This window comes from Pan troglodytes, chromosome 20 (assembly GCF_028858775.2).
Source record: "Pan troglodytes isolate AG18354 chromosome 20, NHGRI_mPanTro3-v2.0_pri, whole genome shotgun sequence".
Classification (NCBI taxonomy): Eukaryota; Metazoa; Chordata; class Mammalia; order Primates; family Hominidae; genus Pan; species Pan troglodytes.
Genome location: NC_072418.2, coordinates 55312672 through 55333561, shown reverse-complemented (window position 1 = coordinate 55333561; position 20890 = coordinate 55312672). Strand labels below are relative to the sequence as shown.

General features: G+C 42.4%; 1 protein-coding gene and 1 pseudogene across 4 annotated transcripts in view; both read right to left on the bottom strand.

The window, feature by feature from the left end:
- Positions 1-8598, bottom strand: part of ZNF578 (zinc finger protein 578) — a 61067-nt gene extending 52469 nt beyond the window's left edge. For all 4 annotated transcript variants that reach the window (XM_009436243.4, XM_054672730.1, XM_054672729.1 and 1 more), the window contains exons 1-2: positions 8330-8598; positions 4979-5069 (exon numbers count right to left, since the gene is read on the bottom strand). The gene's annotated coding sequence lies outside the window, so the exon portion shown is untranslated. The remainder of the gene's footprint in view (positions 1-4978; positions 5070-8329) is intronic.
- Positions 8599-9905: 1307 nt separating this feature from the next.
- Positions 9906-10743, bottom strand: LOC104003441 (deoxyuridine 5'-triphosphate nucleotidohydrolase, mitochondrial-like; annotated as a pseudogene).
- Positions 10744-20890: the final 10147 nt, after the last annotated feature.

Sequence of the window (20890 nt, the reverse complement as noted above, 5' to 3'; positions counted from 1 at the left end):
AATTAATTCAATAATAGGCCCTGAACACCCTGAACTATGGAAGTTAATGATGGCCCAATCTCATATTCGAGTTTGGAAGGAAAATATTATCTTGATGGAGAAGGTGAGACACTTCAATTTGTGTATCAGTTTTCTTCCAACAGAACAGTATCCATTCAGAGTTGTGTCAAGCCTCCTTTCATGTTGATGGTCAGAAATATTCATCTATGACCTAATTCTAAAATTATTAAATGTCAAAACTGTTGCCTTTTCACCCGTATTGATTCCACGTTTTGTGTGAAAACATCTGTGTTGCTGGTAAGGGCCAGAGAAGGAGTTTGGATACCAGTTTCCCTCAATAGACCATGGGAAGCCTCTCCTTACATTCATATCATCACAGAAATGTTAAGGGGAGTGCTGCTGGAATTGCTTTACATTCCTCTGTTCAAACTGCAGAATATGTAAATAATTGGCAAAATAATTCCTCAAAATTGTGGAATTCTCAGACTCAAATAGACCAAAGAAAATTGGCACATCAATGATCTTAGACAGACTGTTAATATGGATGGGAGATTGTATAATGAGCTTAGAGCATCTATTGCAAATGTAATGTGATTGGAAATACTTCTGATTTCTGCATAACTCCCCATTCACATAATACTACTGAATATCACTGGGAAAAAGTTAGACATCATCTGGAAGGAAGGGATGGAAATTTAACATTGGGTATAGCCAAATTAAAGGAACACATTTTTGAAGCATCTCAGGCTCATTTAACTCTCCTGCCTGGAACTGACATCCTAGCTGGAGCTGCTGATGGACTTTCAAATGTGAATCCTCTTAAATGGATTAAGACTATTGGAGGATCAACTATTGCAAATTTTACTTTAATGTGTATCTGTTTATGCTGTTTGCTTTTAGTCTGCAGATGGGGAAGATGCCTCTGGAGAGAGACCAGACACCACGAACAAGCCATGATGGCAATGGTGGTTTTAAAAAAGAAAAAATGGGTGGTGTTGAGGCTGGTCCCCAACAAAAACTATATCACTACTATTAATATAATTCAGAACAAATACCATGCCATCATCTCAATTGATGCAAAAAAAGCATTAGGAACAATTCAACACCATTTCCAGATTAATACACGTAACAAATTAGGGATAGAAGAAAACCTTACGACACTGATTTTGGAAAGGATTTACTGGATATAATACCAAAAGCACACGCAAGAAAAGCAAAACACTAAAGGATCTATATCCAACTTAAAGCTTTTGCACTTCAAAGGAATCAATCAAAAGAAGGAAAAGGCAAACCTACGGAATGGGAGAAGAGTTGTAAATCACATATCTGATAGGCATTAATAGATTATCAAGTAACTTCTACAACTCAACACCAAAAATAAATAACCCAATTAACGAATGGGCAAAGGAACTGAATAGATGTTATTCTAAAGAAGATGACAATATGGCCAAAAAGCACATGATAAGATGCTCATCACCACCAAACATAACACAAATGCCAATCAACATTACAATGAGGTATCACCTCACACCCATTAGGATGGCCATCATCAATAAAAAAAAAGTGTTGGAGAGGATGCTGAGAAACTGGAACATTTGTGGACAGTTGGTGGGAATGTAAAATGGTATACCCATTACTGAGGTCAGTAAGGGGGTTTCTCAAAATATTAAAAACAGTACTACCATATAATCCAGCAATCCCGCTTCTGGGCATGGGTGTGTGTAGATATTTTATACATCTATATACATACACACACGTTTATATATTTGTGTGTGTATATACACACACAAGTACATATTTGAAAATATACATCTGGCCAGGCACGGTGGCTATGCCTGTAATCCCAGCACTTTGGGAAGCTGAGGTGGGTAGATCACGAGGTCAACAGATTGAGACCATCCTGGCCAATATGGTGAAACCCCGTCTCTAATAAAAATACAAAATTAGCTGGGCATGGTGGCACGCACCTGTAGTACTTGGAAGGCTGAGGCAGGAGAATCATTTGAACCTAGGAGGCAGAGGTTGCAGTGAGCCAAGATCGCACCACTGCACTCCAGCCTGGCGACAGAGTAAGACTCCATCTCAAAAAAAAAATATATATATATACACACACACACACACAAACACACAGACATACATATATACACGCGTGTATATATGTATATATATACACACACGTCTCAAAATATATATACACGCACACACACACACACACATATACACACATATCTATATATACACACTCATACCCAGAAGTGAGACTGCTGGATCATATGGTAGTATATATATGTGTGTGTGTGTGTGTGTGTGTGTGTGTGTGTGTGTGTGTGTACATACACATTAAAGACTTGAAAGCAGGCCCTCAAAGAGATATTTGCAAATCCCTGCTCATCACAGCATTATATACAATAGCCAAGAAGACAGAAAAACCAACATGCCTGGATAAAGAAAATGTGTTATACACATGCAATGGAATATTATTCAGCTTTATAAAAGGAGAAAATCCTGTCATATGCTACAACACGGATGAACCTTGAGGACATTACACTAGGGAAAATAAGACAGTCACAAAAGGACAAATACTATGTGATTCCACTCACATGGGATACTAAAGTAGTCAAATGCATATAAACAACGTAGAAAGATGGGTTGACAGAGGCTATAGTGAGGTCAGAAGGGATATAGTGTATTCTGGGTATACAGTTTCAGTTTTGCGAGATGAAAAACTTCTAGATATGTTGCACAGTAACGTGAACATACTTAACATTACTGAACTATAAACAGGCAAATAAACTTTACTAAAAGACATAACAAAGAAAGCATCATGGACCGGAAAACCCAATTCTTATTAGCGGATGTGGTGACACAAAGACCTCTCTGACTAGGAATCCACAGCCATTCAAACACAAAAGAAATATATGAGTTTTTAATGACTGTGCCCTGTGAAAGGAGAACCATCATAATTTTGAAAAGAAAAACAAAATGGAGGGGTTTTCCAAATATGTAAGAACCTCTTATGACAAATATCTGTAATTTTACAACAAATCAAATACTTATGATATACACAAAAATTCAAATTAAACACAAATGTAAACAAAATTTTAAACAACAAAACTTTATTCCTAAATGAAACTTAGTACTTCATAATCATGCAAGGCCTTCCAAATCAAGATGAAACAAACAAAGGCACAACAAAAATCAGAAGGTATAAATGAAAGATTTGTCCTACAATTAAAAAATGTATAACCTAAAATAAAAGACATCAGGGCATATGAAAGGAATAAAAACCACAGAAATTAAAACAGATACTAAAATACATGGAAAGAAAATTGAGCAAAGCATGAAAATTCATTTTGTATATACACGTCCCCAAAATAATAAAACCTATGTAGACTGACAATAAATTGAAAAATGAAAATACAGACGGTTGTCATCTTTCCCAGATTTTCAAAATATATATATATAAACATAGTAGCAAGTTGTTGGTTTTTTTTTTAATGAGGGCAAAATTTCACATGTTCTTGATAGGAGAGGTACCCCTGCAGCTGGGGATAACAGGGGAACCTTGCGAGATCTAAGAAAATAGGAAATGCCCCATCCTAGAAGAAGTATTACCCAAGTCTTACCATTTTCACCTGAAACATCTGTTTCACAAGAGTCTCTGCAGGAATACCACAATCTCCATAGGATGGATGTACTTAGAATGGTTTAAAGAATCTCTTGCTGTTAAATATTTACTACAAATGGAGTATAAAATCAGGCAGAAAAGATTTCCTCTTCCTAATCTCTTCTTCCAAATTTTATCAGGCAGTTGTGCACATTAAGACTTCCACGAGCAGCTTCCATAATCCAGTCTACAGAGCTGGCAGTGCCTCCAGACCTGGCCCTTAAACAATCCTTCAATTCCTGCTGCCCGAGAGCAGTGACACCATGGGGCCCACACCCCGTCTCCATCCATGTCTGGGTATAAGCCCTTCCCAATGGAGCCTCTTCACAAATTCCACAGCACCAGTCACTGTGAGATGGAATTTAAGTGACATCAGAGGGACTGAGGGAAGACATGGGTGAGTGTGAGCAAACATCACAGGCAGGATGCTTCAGACTCAGAGAAGACTGACATCTCCAATGCCCGATGTGTACAGGGAAAAGCTCTCCTCAAATTGTGCTTTTCCTCTACTCTCACACCACAACAATCATCAACATAGAAGACCTCTGTGACTAAATGTATGTGGGTACTTTCCCCACACACCAAGCAGCAGACACTAGCTGGGTATCTTCCAATTTAATTCCAACGCTGTCTACTGTGTACATTAAGACTGGAGACAGTGTCAGATCCCACGAGTTGATGGCTCAGTCTCCAAGACTGCCTCCATACACATCAGTCGCAAGTCCAGGCCTTCAGAACTTATGACCACCCAGCTTCAAATTGGGGTTCACACGACCCCCTCTTCAATTAATTTGCTAGATTGGCTCACAGAACTCAGGGAAGCACTTACTTACCTTTACCAGTTTATTATAAAGGATACTGCAAAGGATACAGATGAAGAGGCACCTACAGCAGGGTATGGAGGAAGGAGTGCAGGGCTTCCATGATGCCCCTGGGCTTACCACCTCCAAGAACCTCCACGTGTTCAGCCATCCAGAAGCTCATCGAACTTTGCCCTTTTGGGTTTTTATGGAAGTTTCACGACATCAACATTCTTCCCCCCAGGGTACAGGGTGGGAAGCTCTCGGAGGAGGGTCTTAAGACCCACAACTAGAAAGGCTGGGGAGCATCACAGTGAAAGAAGGCAAAAGAAGGTCAGAGGCCTACCCCTGAGGCTTAACACATCCAACATTACAACAAAAGATTGTAACAAGGGCTATGGAGGTTATAAGCCAGGAACCGTCGATGGAAACCAATATATATCATAACACCACACATGGCATTTCAGAAAGGAAGGAGACACAGAACAGTCCACTGAGAATATCACTGTACCTAAGAGGCATTCCTGACTCCTTTTCTTTCCTCTTCCTCCTCTTCTAGGCTTCTTCCTTAGGAGAGATGAAAGAGACTTTAGAAGCTAATCCTGAAAGAAAAAGAAAAAGAAAACTTTTTAAAAAACAAGTTAATCCTGAGTGTTCAAAATATGCTGTTTACTGCTCAAAATCAACACACCCCCTCCCTGTGCCACAACCACACACACAGGAAAGACCTCGCCCTGTGGAAAGATGGCCCTCTGCTGCCCACAGCACCAGGGATGATGCAGACAAGAAAGTCCTACAGGAAGTACAAGTCAGTTTTTGAGTTCTTCAAAGCTTACTCCCCTCCTGGAGAAGCCCACATACATGCTGCAGCTGTGGGGTGCTGGGCTGGACTGAGCTCCCCTTCAGGGCACAGATCTGGCCCTGACCAAACCCCATGCAGAGCACAGCCTCTCCCCTCTCTGTGGATCACAGGCTGATATCAGCTTTCAGAATGGAAGACACAGCACCCTGATGTTCAATGACTACAGATTAGAATCATGTGGGACACTGCGCTTGAACCTAAATGCATGGGAATCTCTGGAAAGGAGGCACAAGAGATATATTTGCAAAATGTCTCAGCATTCTAATGCGAATCCAGGGTTGAGCCAAACTCAGAGGGAGCAAGCCCAGAACAACCCCTACCTTCTGGCTCTGGTCTCCCCTTGGGTCCTTGTTGTCACCAGGATCCAGACAGTGGACAGCAAAGGAGCAGAAAGAAACATCTAGGGGAGGCAATATGGGCCAGAGCAGGTGAGGTTGTGACAGGGTCACATAAACCTTCACTGAGAAGGTGATATCAGAACCCAGGCCTAGAAAAGGAAGGATGTTTGTCACCTGCAACTGAGGGGCTAAAGAGTCCTAGGCAGAGGGACAGCCCAGGTGAAGGCCCTGAGACAGGAGCAACCTCAGCTCCAGGAAAAGGAATGAGGTCTGCGTAGCTGCAGCAGAGGGAGCAAGGCCGACACAGGCAGGGGATGAGGTCAGAGAGGTCCTGGGGCGCAGATCAGATAGGGTGGAGGCTTTAAACATTTTTCTCCCTCAACTCAAAAGTATTTTGGAAATGCTAGTTCCTCACCCATTTTAAGCAATAATGTAATTTTTTCTTTATATTATTCCTTAAAACACTTTCAAACAAGGAACTATGTCCTAGATTTTAAATATATGCCAATATGTTCACCTATGCTCCCAGAAGTATGGGGTCACCCTTATCTGAGATGGGTAGGACTGCAGGGGAGTGTACATCGGAGAACTCAGGAAGTCACTAGTGGACACGTAAATATGGAGATGCCTGTTGGATGTCCCAGAAGAAAGTTGAGGAGACAACTGGACACAGAATTCTAGAAATTAGCAGAGAAGTCTATGAGGGATGGAGACGTAAAGGTGGGGTTTAAAACCATGAGATGAAATGATAAAGAAAGGCAGTGGCTGGGCGTGGTGGCTCACGCCTGTAATCCCAGCACTTTGGGAGGCCGAGGTGGGTGGATCACGAGGTCGGTGGATCACGAGGTCAGGAGTTCGAGACCAGCCTGACCAACATGGAGAATCCATCTCTACTAAAAACACAAAAGTTGCTGGGTGTGGTAGCACATACCTATAATCCCAGCTACTTGGGAGGTTGAGGCAGGAGAATCGTTTGAACCTGGCAGGCAGAGGTTGCGGTGAGCCAAGATCACACCATTGCAATCCAGCCTGGACAACAAGAGCAAAAGTCCATCTCAAAAAAAAAAAAAAAAAAGGATAGAAAGGCAGTAGACGTGGACAGAGAGGAAAAGTGGTTGGAGGACTAAGCTGTGGGTCACTCCCACATTCAGAAAACAGTGAGTCAGGACACATCAGCAGAGAAAAACGGTAAGAGATGAAGATGACATCAAGAAAATTAAAACAAAGAACAGGGACAGATCCTTCCCAGTCAATACTGAGTAGAAAGCACGGGGCTTGAGACAGGTAAGTGAGCCTGTTACAAATATCTTCCCTTCACTGAGACAGGAAAAAACCAAACTGTTTTCATTGCTCTCGTGCTCAACACAGGATACTTTACTTCTGGTCAAGAAAATGTGTGGTTTCCCTACACTGACCCGTTCCTTGCAGACTTCCACCTGGGAATCCTAAAATTTAACTCAATTCTTACACTATCTACAAGGAGATAGTGTCAGATCCTATAGGTGAAAAGCTCAGTCCCACAAGACTACCCTCCACCTTAGAAGCTGTACACAAGTAGTAGTTTTCACCTCTACTTCCGACTGACCAGATAAACACCATGGTTCCCAAATCCTTTCCTGCATTCAACTAATTTTCTAGAACTGCTATTCTATCTGTCTATCTGCAACCTTTGTAATATCCTTTAAAACAAATGAGTAAACCCAACTAAAACGTTTCTGAGTTCTGTGAGCTACTCTGGCAAATTAATAAATACTGAAGACTGGGTCATGGGAATCCTCAATTTATATCCAGTAGCTTAGAAGTTCAGGTTCCAATCTGGGACTTGTAACCGACATCTGAAGTGGAGAAGTCTTGTGGACTGAGCCTTTAATCTGTGGGATCCGATGCTTACCCCAGGTACAGCTGTCAGAAGTGAGGTAAATTATGGGACACCGAGTTGATGTCTGATGGAGAACTGCTTGTTAGTGGGGAGAAATCCCCACACATTCGGTGACCACAGGTGAAGTATTCTGGGTTCAGTGTTTACTACCGTGTTGAGTTTCAGAGGAGGAAAGAATCAATCAATCGTTTTTCCTCTGGAAGAGCACATTTTCCAGCGGGTGCAATTTGGAACGGAAAAACACTTGAGTGTCAAAAGCCAGGCCCCGTCACCTCCCTCAATGCGGGGTAAGGAATGTGGGTTGTGAAGGGGAAACCTGGGGAACAGAAGGGCCCAGCCCAAGGAGGACAAGGTTAGGGGTGGATTAGGAGAGGGGTGGAGTTTCCAAAATCCCAGGGCCGGGCAGAGGACACGGCGCTGATGCATCGAGACTGCGGGACCGAGCTCCAAGAGGCCAGAAGGGCGAGGCTTGGAGGACCCACTGGGCATGAATACACCTCATGGGTGAGGGCTTTTACATGACGCGGGACCGAAAGAGTGGTCAGTAAAGGGTTTTAAGCAGGTAAACGGGACGAAAAGCGTCTACGTGGCCCGAAGGCAGAGAGCTTAGGGAAAGGACCAGCAGCCTCCAAACGATTTTAACCTCCGAATTTCTTGGCGACGTATTAATATACCTAGGATGGAGGAACGGCGGGAGGATTTTAAGATCCGTAAGAACCCCTCCGCCAACACCAGGTACAGAAGCGCTGGAAGCGGATCTAATCTAGACAAAGGGAAACTCACCCGCTGCTCCAAGACCGGCTCCCCACGCGATCGGCTTCCGGGTCTTCAGGAAACTGAGCTTGCGAGTTCACGCCCCATGATTCACTTCCGGGTTTCCAGGAAACCGCGCGCAGCTGAGGCCAGGGATGGGCGAGACCCGAGAGAAGAGAGGGTGGGGCGGTGAGGGGCGGGGTCTGCGCTGCCTTCGGCCTGTCTCTGGGCGCGTCTGTTCTCCAGGTTTTTGAGGAAAGACCCTATCGGTGACCAGCAGCCAAGCAGTCTGGGACCTGGGATCTCTATGAGAGGGTCCAAGTAGGGGACAGTGATTGGACCTAAGATAGTTCCTGCAATTAAAGTTAATTTTAGTATTTTAATTTAAAAGCCCTGGAATTGTCTGGGAGAGGAAGCGAACTAGAATATAAAATGCAAAGCCCTGCCTGGGCGGAACATGCAATTTGATGCTGTCGTCCCACAGAACAGAGTAGAAATCCTCTCCTTTTCTATTCCCCCTACACTCTGGAGGGTGAGGATCAACCCAGTGCTCAGCTCCTGACAATTTCCCAGGGACAACGCCTTGGGCATGGAGGGTTAAGGCCAGGGATAAGTTAGGTCACCAAATGTTGCTTTTAAAAAGGAAAGCTAAAACTTGTAGATGATAGATATAAATGACTCTTAAACTTTTAAACAATAGATATAAATAGCTGTCCCTTATACCTGTTACTCTATTCCAAACTTCAGATGAATTAACCTCAAACATCTCTGAGATAAACTTTATTGACATCATAATGTCAATAATTTCGATATCTAGAGTGAATTTCAAATTTATACGCACTCTGAATGTAAATAGAAAAGACGATTTTTGGCTGGGTGTGTTGGCTCGTGTTTCTAATCCTAGCACTTTGGGAGGCTGAGATGGGAGGATCACTTGAGGCTAAATGTTCAAGACTAGCCTGGGCAACAGAGTGAGTCCCAGTCTCTCTTACAAAACACACACAGGGCAAGGCACGGTGGCTCGCGCCTGTAATCCCAGCACTTTGCGAGGCCGAGGCGGGCGGATCACCTGAGTTTGGGAGTTCGAGACCAGCCTGACCAACATGGAGAAATCCTGTGTCTTCTAAAAATACAAAATTAGCCGGGCATGGTGGCGCATGCCTGTAATCCCAGTTACTCGGGAGGCTGAGGCAGGAGAATTGCTTGAACCCGGGAGTTGGAAGTTGCGGTGAGCAAAGATCGGGCCATTGCCCTCCAGCCTGGGCAACAAGAGTGAAATTCCGTCTCCAAAAAAACAAAACAAAAACAAAAAAAAAGAAACACACACGCACAAAACAAAAACATACTTTTTTTTTTTAAGTTGCTGAAGGGGTATCATTTCTTGAGTTAAATAATACAGGATTTTTTTTTTAAAATCTGTAATTGATGTACATTTAAGACACTGTTTACATCAGGACACCACAAAGTAGATTTACATATAACCATCAACTGCAGAAAAACAAAGTTTCTTTGTGATCCAAACACAAAGAAATGCTTTTTTTAAATGATCTCTTCTTTAATCATAAAAAAAAGCAGTACTTTTAGAAGGTAAAGCTAGTAAGTTTACAGAAGTGTAAAACACCAAAACACTTTAAGCAAAAACTCTTTGTTTTTAAGAAAAAGGTATGACTTCTCGTTTTCTGTTCTTGGCATAAATTTTAATTCTTTCCGGTAGAGCCAAAACCTCCTGAACCCCTTTTGGTGTCATCCAAAGCTTGAACTTCTTCTATTTCTGGATAAAAAAATCCGTTCACAAATGAGCTGTGCAATTCGATCACCTTTTTTTGACTTCAAACTTTTCTTTGCAAAAATTAAAGAGTACAACACCAACATTTCCTCTATAATCTTCATCTGTGACACCAGCTCCTACATCAACAAAGTGTTTTGCAGCCAAGCCAGACCTTGGAGCTACTCTCCATAACATCCAGAAGGAAGCGCTGTCTGAATGTCCGTTTTCACAAGGGCCTTCTCCATAGGTGATGGTGTGTAATCACAGGCACTGTACAGATCGTAGCCCGCGTGCCCGGAGAGCCAGGCAACGCGGAGCTGCATGCCGCCCTCCTCCGCGGGCTGGGCCCGCTGGCTGGGTGAAACGGCGGGTGTCTTAGCTCCACGGCAGCCTCTGCTCAGGCGGCCAACGCTGGACAGCGTCCGGGGCGTCCGGCGCCGCACTGCGCGGCCGAGGGGCTGGCCCGGCCCTGAGAGTCCCGTGGCCTCCGCCCTCTGCCGTGAGCCTCGCGCGTTTTGCATCGCCAAGCGAAGCAGAAACGGAAGGAAATGGTAGCAGAGCGAGGGGCGAGGGCAGAGGGGAGTCATTTCCCACAAAGTTTGGGTCGGTTGGCTCCTCGGCACCTCCGGACGCGCGCCAGGCTTCCACCCTGGAGACGCGCGCCAGGCTTCCACCCTGGAGACGCGCGCGTCCCAGGCCAGAGGTGAAAAATCTATGGGTAGAAAATTATAAACAGTGATGAAAGAAGTGGAAAGGTTACACAAAAAAGTAAAGGCTACCCATCTTTATGGGTGGGAAAAATTAATATTGTGTATATGATCATACTACCAAACGCAATGTACATATTCAACACATTCTCTTTCAAAATATCAAAACACATTATTCACAGAAATAGAAAAAAATGAATCCTACGGCTGGGTGCGGTGGCTTGTGCCTGTAATTCCAGCACTTTGGGAGGCCAAGATGGGCGGATCACCTGAGCTCAGGAATTTGAGACCAACCCGGGCAACATGGCAAAACCCATCCCTACAAAAAATACAAAAATTAGCCAGGTGCGGTGGCATGCACCTGTGGTCCTAGCTACTCAGGAGACTGAGACACGTGAATCGCTTGAGCCTGGGAGGCAGAGGTTGCAGTGAGCTGAAATCGCACTACTGCACTCCAACCTGGGCAACAGAGACCTTGTCTAAAAAAAAAAAAAAAAAAACTCCTAAAATTCATAGGGAACTACGGAAGATACAAAAAAGCCAAAGCAATTCTGAGCAAAACGAACCAACCTGAGGGGTATTACACTACCTGACTTCAAAATATACTAGAAAGTAATGGTATCCAAAACAGCTTGCTACTGGGATAAAAATAGACACATAGAGCAACAGAACAGAATAGAGAACAAAGAAACCCACATCTTTGCAGCCAGCTGATTTTTGACAAAGAATATACATTGGGAAAAAAGACAGTCTTCAATAAATGGTGCTGGAAAACTGGATCTCCATATGCAGAAAAATAAAACTCGACCCCTATTTCTCACCATACACAAAAATAAAATCAGAATGGTTTGACATAAATGGAAGATCTGAAACTATAAAACTATAAGAAAACAATAGGAAAACTCTTCAGGGCATTGATCTGGGCAAAGATTTTTTAGGTAAGCCCTCAAAAACACAGGCAACAAGGGCAAAAATAGACAAATTGGATTATATTAAACTAAAAAGATTCTGCACAGCACAGGAAACAGTCAACATAGTGAAGAGACAAGTGACAGAATTAGAGAAAATATTTAGTCTATCCTTTTGACAAGGAATTAATAAGTTGAATATATAAGAAACTCAAACACCACGATAGCAATTTTTTTTTTTAGACGGAGTCTCACTCTGTAGCCCAGGCTGGAGGGCAGTGGTGCGATCTTGGCTCACTGCAACGTCTGCCTTCCCGGGTTCAAGCAATTCTCATGCCTCAGCCTCCCAAGTAGCTAGGATTACAAGCACACACCACCACGCCTGGCTAATTTTTGTATTTTTAGTAGAGACAGCGTTTCACCACTTTGGCCAGGCTAGGCTTCAACTCCTGACCTCGTGATCCGCCTGCTTCAGCCTCCCAAAGTGCTGGGATTACAGGTGTGAGCCACCGCACCTGGCCACAAACAAATTTTTAAAGCCAATTAAAAAATGGACCAACTATCTGAAAAGACATTTCTCAAAGGGAGACATACAAACGACCAACAGGCCTACGAAAAAATGCTCAACATCACTAATCATCAGGTAAATGCAAATCAAAACCACAGTGAGATATAATGTCATCTCAGTTAGAATGGCTATCATCAAAAATACAAAAAAAATAACAAATGCTGGTGAATATGCAAAGGAAGAAAATGCTAGTACACTGGTTGGTGAGAATGCAAATTAGTATAGCCATTATGGAAAATAGTATGGATGTTCCTCAATAAACTACAAACAGAACTACCATATGATCCAGCAATCCCACTGCTGGAAAGAGAGAGAGATAGAGAGAGAGAGAGAGAGAGAATGAGGATAGAAATCCGGATATCAAAGTGATATCTGCACACCCATGTTTACTGTAGCACTGTTCTCAATAGCCAAGATATGGGATCAACTTACATTTTCATCACGAACAAATGGATAAAGAAAATGTATATATAGACAATGGTATACTGTTCATCCTTTAAAAAGAATAAAATCTTGTCATTTGCAGCAGCAACATGGGTCAAAGTGGAGGTCATTATGTTAAATAAAATAAGCCAGGTACAGAAAAGACAATTATCTCATACTCTCACTCGTATGTGGGAGCTAAAAAAGTTAATCTCATGGAGGTAGAGAGTAGAATGGTCATTACCAGAGAGTGGGGAGGGTTAGCACAGGCATGAAAAGAAGTAGGTTAATGGGTACCAAAAAAAACCAGAAGGAATAAGTTGTCATCTCCAGTAACATAGTAGGGTGACTATAGTGAACAATAATTTATTGTATATTTCAAAGTAGCTAGAAGAGTTGAAAGGTCGTCAAGAGAAAGAAATAAATGTTTGAGGTGATGGATATTTAAATTATCCTGATTTGATCATTATCTATGTTATGTGTGTATCAAAATATCACATGTACCATATAAATAAATACCATTGAAAATGTTAAAAGAATGATGTTAAGGTTGAATAACACTACTGAATTGTACACTTAAAAAGTTAAGAGACTAGAGCTCACGTTGTGTTCTTACCTGATTATATAAAACGTTCTCCCAAATAATGCCCAAATAATGCAATTTTCAGGCACAGATGGTAACACTAGACAATTGTTTTTATTTTTGTAGAGATGAGGTCTCACTCTGTCATCCAGGTTGGAGCTCAGTGGCACAATCATAGCTCACCGTATCCTCAAACTGCTCGGCTTAATAAATCTACTCAACTCAGCCTCAGATTCACAAGTAGATGAACACCATGCCGGGCTAATTTAAAAAAATAATTTTTTTTTTTTGAGACGGAGTCTTGCTCTATTGCCCAGGCTGGAGTGCAGTGGTGTGATCTTGGCTCACTGCAACCTCCAACTCCTAGGTTCAAGCACTTCTCCTGCCTCAGCCTCCCAAGTAGCTGGGATTACAGGCTAATTGTTTTGTATTTTTAGCAGAGATGGGGTTTCACCATGTTGACCAGTCTGGTTTCAAATCCTGACCTCAAGTGATCAGCCCACCTCGGCCTTCCAAAGTGCTGGGATTACAGGTATGAGCCACTGCGCCTGGCCAAAAAATTTTTCTTTTTAGAGATGAGGTCACGCTATGCTGCTCAGACTAGTCTCAAACTCCTAGCCTTAAGAAATCCTCCCATCTCAGCCTAACCCTAAACAATTCTATTAAACCTGTAAAGAAGTATTAACAGCAATTATATACAATTTGTCCCAGAAGGCAGAAGAGGAGGGACTACTTCCCAACTTAATTTATGAAATCATTATTATGGTTTGCCAAAACTAGGCAAAGGAATTAGAAAAAAAAAAAGTCTAAAAACTAAATTTCACATGAAAAAAATCGCAAAATTCTTAAGAAAATATTAGCAATAGGAATCAACAATATATAAAAAGATTTGTACTCCATGATTTAATGGGGTTTATTTGAGGATGGAAGGCTGTTTAATCATTTAAAATTCAATCAGTGTTCTGTCTACTACACTGCGTTATGAGAAGAAAAAAATAAAATTTAATCAATGTAATCCACGATATTAACATGATAAAAAGATTTTAAAAATCATAGGACTCTATCAATAGAGGCAGAAAAAAACACAACAAAATTCAACACTTGTCTATGGTCTGACTTTCAAAACTGATAATAGAGCAAAACTTTTTCATCTTCCTGAAGAACACCTACAAACCTTAGGGAAAATGTCACTATTAGTGTTAAAACAAAAAGAAAAACAAAAAACAAAACTGAATGCTTCAACACAGAGGTTGAGAATGAAACAAGTATGTCCACTCTTTTTGCCATATCATTAGAAATTGTACCCAGTGAAATAAAGAAATAAAAACAAATGTAAGAGACCAGAAAGGAGGATAAAATAGTATAGCCATTAACAGAATATATTAGTTATAATAGGATGAATAATGTTCTCCCAAATGATGTCCATGTCCTCATCAACATGATCTGGGTTACTTTATGTGTCAAAAGAGGGTTCACAAATGTCATCTAGTTAAGGATCTTGAGATGAGATTTTGTACTGGTTTTTCTTATAAAGGTGATATCATCACAAGGGTCAGTATAAGAAAGATGCAGGTGGAGTTAGAGTCACTTAGTAGTTGGTGATATGGTGAAAACATCAGGACAGAGATAAAGATATAAGATGATCTGCAACTGACATTGAAGGTGGAGGAAGTGGACCGTGTGGCAAGGAGAGATGCAGTCTCTGCAACCAAGGAAGGGTTAGAAAACAAATTCTTTCCTCAAGATTGAAGAACAATCACAGCATTGCAGATCTATATTAGGCTTCTGACATCCAGAACTATAAGACAATAAATTGCACGTCTGGGTGTGAGACAGGATCTTGCTCTGTCACCCAGTCTGGAGTACAGTGGTGCAATCATAGCTCACTGCAGCCTCCATCTCCCTTGCTCAAGCGATCCTCCCACCTCAGCCACCTGAATAGCTGAGACATCAGGCATGTACTACTACACTCAGCTAATTTTATAATTTTTAGTAGAGATGAGGTCTTGCTATGTTGCCCAGGCTGGTCTTGAAGGCCTGAGCTCAAATGATTCTCCTGTTTCAGCCTCCCAAAGTGCTGGGGTTACAGGCACGAGCCACCACACTCAGCCAAATTTGTGGGATTTTTTTTAAAGCACTCACTTTATGGTAATTTGTTATAGCAGCAATAGGGAACCAATAAAATGATGTATGTAGAAAAGCCAAAAAAGTATAAAAAATCTCTAGAGTGAGTGAAATTTTAGGGTCTCAGGATGCACCGTTGACATACAAAAATCTCTTTTTTAGGTGGGGACAAATCTGAAGGGAGAATGTTGGGTGTCAGTTTCCATGGTAATAGCGGCACTAATGTCATGTTTCCCTGTAATATCCTCTGGTGGGAATAGGAATATCATCCAGTGAGAAGAGGCAGAATGGCCTTGAGATTGAGCATGGAATAATCTCCTTGTCACAAACTGTAATTGGCATGTGGTGGGGGATGACTTTTTGTTATTTATCATTATATTTTCATTTACTTCAACAAATGCTGGTTACCCTCCACACACTTGATTTCAAGCACCTGAAGAGAGCAAACACCCACATTAAGAGATTTTAGTTGACCATCTTATATCAACTTGGTACCTCCATTGAATTAGAGATTTAAAGGAACACTTCTTTTTCATAATTATAGAGAACCTAGATCATATCAGTTATTGTCTTATGTGCATTTTCATGTCACAAAATTTTGTCTCAAAAGAAAACTTTCATTTATATATTCCCTGTGTTTTTCAGAGGAGTAACACAGGTAAGAAATGGAAATTATACATATAATAAGGATTACAATGTATGGAAGGAAAAATATAGAAAAATTCTTGTTTTCAGAGGATCATGGCAGATGGCAGGGCAGGACTAACTTGCAGCTTCCACTCAGATGGACAGCAGTGTGTGGAGTCCTGCATCATGAATTTTTGCTCCAGAATGACTGCAAGAGTAAATTAGGAAGCCAAGAAAACCCACAGGACCTCTGAAGGAAGTTGATTGCTCTTGCTCCCACAGGACCCAGGAGACACCCCAAATACTGTGAGTGCCCAAACTGTGTAAGTGGGAAAGGAAGATCGTCTGCCAAGAACACAAACCCTCACTGGCAAACCTGAAGGTCTAGATCATGGGAGAAGATTCTGACCTTACCTGGAACTCAGTCAATTTAGAGAACTGAGGCTGGGTGCTATGGCTCACACCTATAATCCCAGCATCTTGGGAGGCTGAGGCAGGTGGATCACTTGAGGTCAGGAGTTCGAGACCAGCCTGACCAACATGGTGAAACCCCATCTCTACAAAAAATACAAAAATTAGCCAGGCATGGTGGCATGTGCTTGTAATCCCAGCTAGTCAGGAGGATGAGGCAGGAGAATCGCTTGAGCACTGGAGTTGGAGGTTGCAGTGATCAGAGACTGCACCACTGCACTCCAGCCTGAGTGACAGAGCAAGACTCTGTCTCAAAAAAAAAAAAAAAAAAAAAATCAGCTGAGTGAAAAACAGGGGTAGCGGGAAAAGCTCTCTGGGTCCCCTAGCAAGCCATTTTCTGCCTTGCCTCACAGGGGTCCTTGGGGAGGGCTGCCAGAGGCACTGGGAAAAGGCCACAGGGAGAAGGAAACCTCCAGTTGAACTTTGTAACAATTCCAACTGAATGAGAAGTCTCCTGGCCAAAACTCACGGAAGAGCGTGAATCCACTGTGCAGACTCCACAGGCTGGGAAGCACGAAAGCCTTACTTGCTTTTGTAGTTGGGAGGCTGGTAGCCTGGGGCAAGTTCTCAGCCCTGCTTGCCCACTGCCTGGAAACAGACTTCGTGCTGTTGGGACATGGGGGCATGGTGGGAGTGACACTGGCCTTTTGGGTTGTGCAGGAGCTGGGTGAGGCCTATGACTACCGGCTTTCCCTCACTTCCCTGACAATCTGCATGACACTGCAGAGGCGGCCATAATCCTCTTAGAAACATAACTCCATTGACCTGGGAACCACAACCCCATCCCCCACAGCAGCAGTACCACGACCTGCCAAGGACAGTCTGAGCTCAGACACACCTAGCCCTGCCCCCAACTGATGGTCCTTCCTTACCCACCCTGGTAACTGAAGACAAAGGGCATATACTCTTGGGAGTTCTAGTGCCCTGCCCCCACCTAATCCTCCCCATACTACCACAGCTGATGCTCTCTTGAAAGCACCACCTCCTAGCAGGAGGCCAACCAGCACAAAAATAGTACATTAAACAACCAAAACTCAGGACCCTCACAGATTCCATTTCAGCCCCCTGCCACCTACACTGGAGCAGGTCCTGGTGTCCACAGCTGAGAGACTCATAGACAGTTCGTATCACAGGACTCTGTGCAGACAACCCCCAGTACCAGCCTGGAGCCTGGCAGACCTGCTGGGTGGCTAGATCATCCAGATGGGAGATAACAATCACTACAGCTCAGCTCTCAGGAAGCCACATCCCTAGGAAAAGGGGGAGAGTACTACATCAAGGGAATACCCCATGGGACAAGAATCTGAACAACATCCTTAAGCCCTAGACCTGCCCTCTGACAGAGCCTACCCAAATGAGAAGGAACCAGAAAGCTAACTCTGGTAATATAACAAAACAAGGTTTTCTAACATCCCCCCAAAAATCACAGTAGCTCACTAGCAATGGATACAAACCAAGAAGAAATCCCTGATTTACCTGAAAAATAATTCAGAAGGTCAGTTATTAAGCTAATCAAGGAGGCACTAGAGAAATAAAATGATACAATAAATGAGGGGAGAAATTTCAGTTAAATAGATAGCATAAATAAAAAACAACAAAAACCTCAGGAAACAATGGATGCACTTACAGAAATGCAATATGCTCTGGAAAGTCTCAGCAATAGAATTAAACAAGCAGAAGAAAGAATTTCAGAGCTCAAAGACAAGGTGATTTTTTTGTTTGTTTTTTGAGATGGAGTCTCACTGCATCACCCAGGCTGGAGTGCAATGGCGCAATCTCGGCTCACTGCAACCTCCACCTCCCAGGTTCAAGCAATTCTTCTGCCTCAGCCTCCTGAGTAGCTGGGGCTACAGGCACTCACCACCATGCCCAACTAATTTTTGTATTTTTAGTAGAGATGGGGTTTCACCATATTGGCCAGGCTGCTCTTGAACTCCTGACCTGGTGATCTGCCCACCTCAGCCTCCCAACGTTAAGATGAGGTTTCTGAATTAACTCAATCCAACAAAGACAAAGAAAAAATAAGAAAATATGAACAAAGTCTCCAAGAAGTCTTGGATTATGTTAAACAATGAAACCTAAGAATAATTGGCATTCCTGAGGAAGATGAGAAATCTAAAAGTTAAGAAAACATATTTAGGGTAATAATTGAGGAAAACTTTCCCAGGCTTGCTAGAGACCTAGACATCCAAACATAAAGAAGCTCAAAGAATACATGAGAAATTCATCGCCAAAAGATAATCACCTAGGCACACTGTCATCAGGTTATCGAAAATTAACAACATTCCCATTCTGTGTGCTCAGACTTAAGAGAAAATGCATGTTTTCTCTTCCATTTCAAAAATAAGACTACTGTTTTCCATCTTTGCTAAACAGGAACTATTGCTATTCAATTGAGGAGGTGACCACCCCTTCCCCTCCATGATTGCTACCACGCAATCAGTACCTAACAACAATTATTCTCTTCCCATAAAAATGCCATGCCTTTAATGGCATGCTCTATTTTACAGTTATTTATTAGAGCACAGAAGTACTGCACCCTTGTCAAGAAAAGAGTGGGCAGACTGCAATAAGCGTGACTGCTTCAAGCAGTCATCATTTTATGTTATTCTCTAGCCATGTCCATGCTGTCTAAATCAGACAATATTTAATATAAAAAGACAGTGTTCTTCTTCCAGGGAGCTGAATAGAAGTGATCCTCAGCTAATGAAATCAGCCCTGTCATCCTATTGATTCTTTCACTTGATTCTTTCCCAGAGACCACAGTGAAAGGCCTGTAGGAGGAGGTATATGTCAAGATCTCAAAGTTCAGGTTGAAAGTTATAAAGAGGAAAGTAGCTTTCTGCTGAGACCAGCTCAGTCATGGGGACCCTAACCCAGCGGTGCTAGAGGAATTAAAGACACACACACAGAAATATAGTGTGGAGTGGTAAATCAGGGGACTGACAGCCTTCAGAGCTGAGAGCCATGAACAGAGTTTGACCCACATATTTATTGAGAGCAAGCCAGTGATAAGCATTGCTTCTATTGATTATAGATTACATAAAAGCATTCCTTATGGGAAACAAAGGGATGGGCTCTGGTTAGTTATCTGCAGCACGAACATGTCCTTAAGGCACAGAATGCACATGCTATTATTTGTGGTTCTGGAACGCCTTAAGCGGTTTTTCTGCCCTGGGTGGGCCAGGTGTTCTTTGCCATCATTCTGGTAAACCAACGACCTTCAGCATGGGTGTCATGCCCATCAAGAACATGTCACAGTCCTACAGAGATTTTGTTTATGGCCAGTTTTGGGGACTGTTTCTGGCCAGATTTGGTGGCCTGTTCCCAACACTTTTAGGAAAAAAGAAAATAATAATTAAATCCTTTTCATGTTCTATAGTAATGGTCCTTGGATATCCTCAGCATATACAATCCATCTGTGTTGTTTTATCCAAGAAGTATATTTTGATTTCTAGTGATTTGGCAGGCCTCAGGAGAGCCTGTGCCACATACATTACATTTATATGATTTCTCCTTAGTATGGAACCTCTGATGTTCATTAATGCTAGAACTCATGACCAGCTTTCCGTACAGTTTGTAAGGACTCTTTCATGAATAAATTATCTGATGCCGTCCAAGGTGTGAATTGTGACTAAAACATTTTACCACATATGTTGCATTTGTAAGGTTTCTCTCCATCATGTGGTGATTTGTATTTGTAAGGTTTCTCTCTATGTGGTGATTCGCAAGACGTGAATTTCAATTTGAGACCTTGCCACATTCATTACAGTTGTAAGGTTTGTCTGCAGTATGGATTACAAGATGGGCAGTAAGGCCTGAACATTATCTAAATGCTTTGCCACATTTGCTGCATTTGGAAGGCTTCTCTGCAGTATGAATTCTATGGTGATTTGTTAGGGAATACTTGTGACTGAAGACGTTTCACATTGTTTGTTTATATTTCTAGATAGGGTCTCACTCTGTCACCCAGGCTGGAGTGCAGTACTGCAAACATGACTCACTGCAGCCTCAAGCTCCTACGCTCAAATGATCCTTCTGCCTCAGCCTCCCAAGTAGCTGGGAATACATGCATATACCAACACACCTGGCTAATTTTTTATTATTTGTAGAGATGGAGTTGTCCTTATGTTACCCAGGTTGGTCTCAAACTCCTGGGTTCAAGCAATCCTCTCACCTTGGCCTCCCAAAGTGCTGGGATTATAGGTGTGAGCCACCATGCCTGGAGTACATTCTATATATTCATATGATTTCTCAAGCTGGGTGCAGCAGCTCATGCCTGTAATCCCAGCACTTTGGGAGGCCAAGGCAGATGGATCACAAGGTCAGGAGATCGAGACCAGCCTGGCTAACACGGTGAAACCCTGTCTCTACTAAAAATACAAAAAATTAGCCAGGCATGATGGCATCAT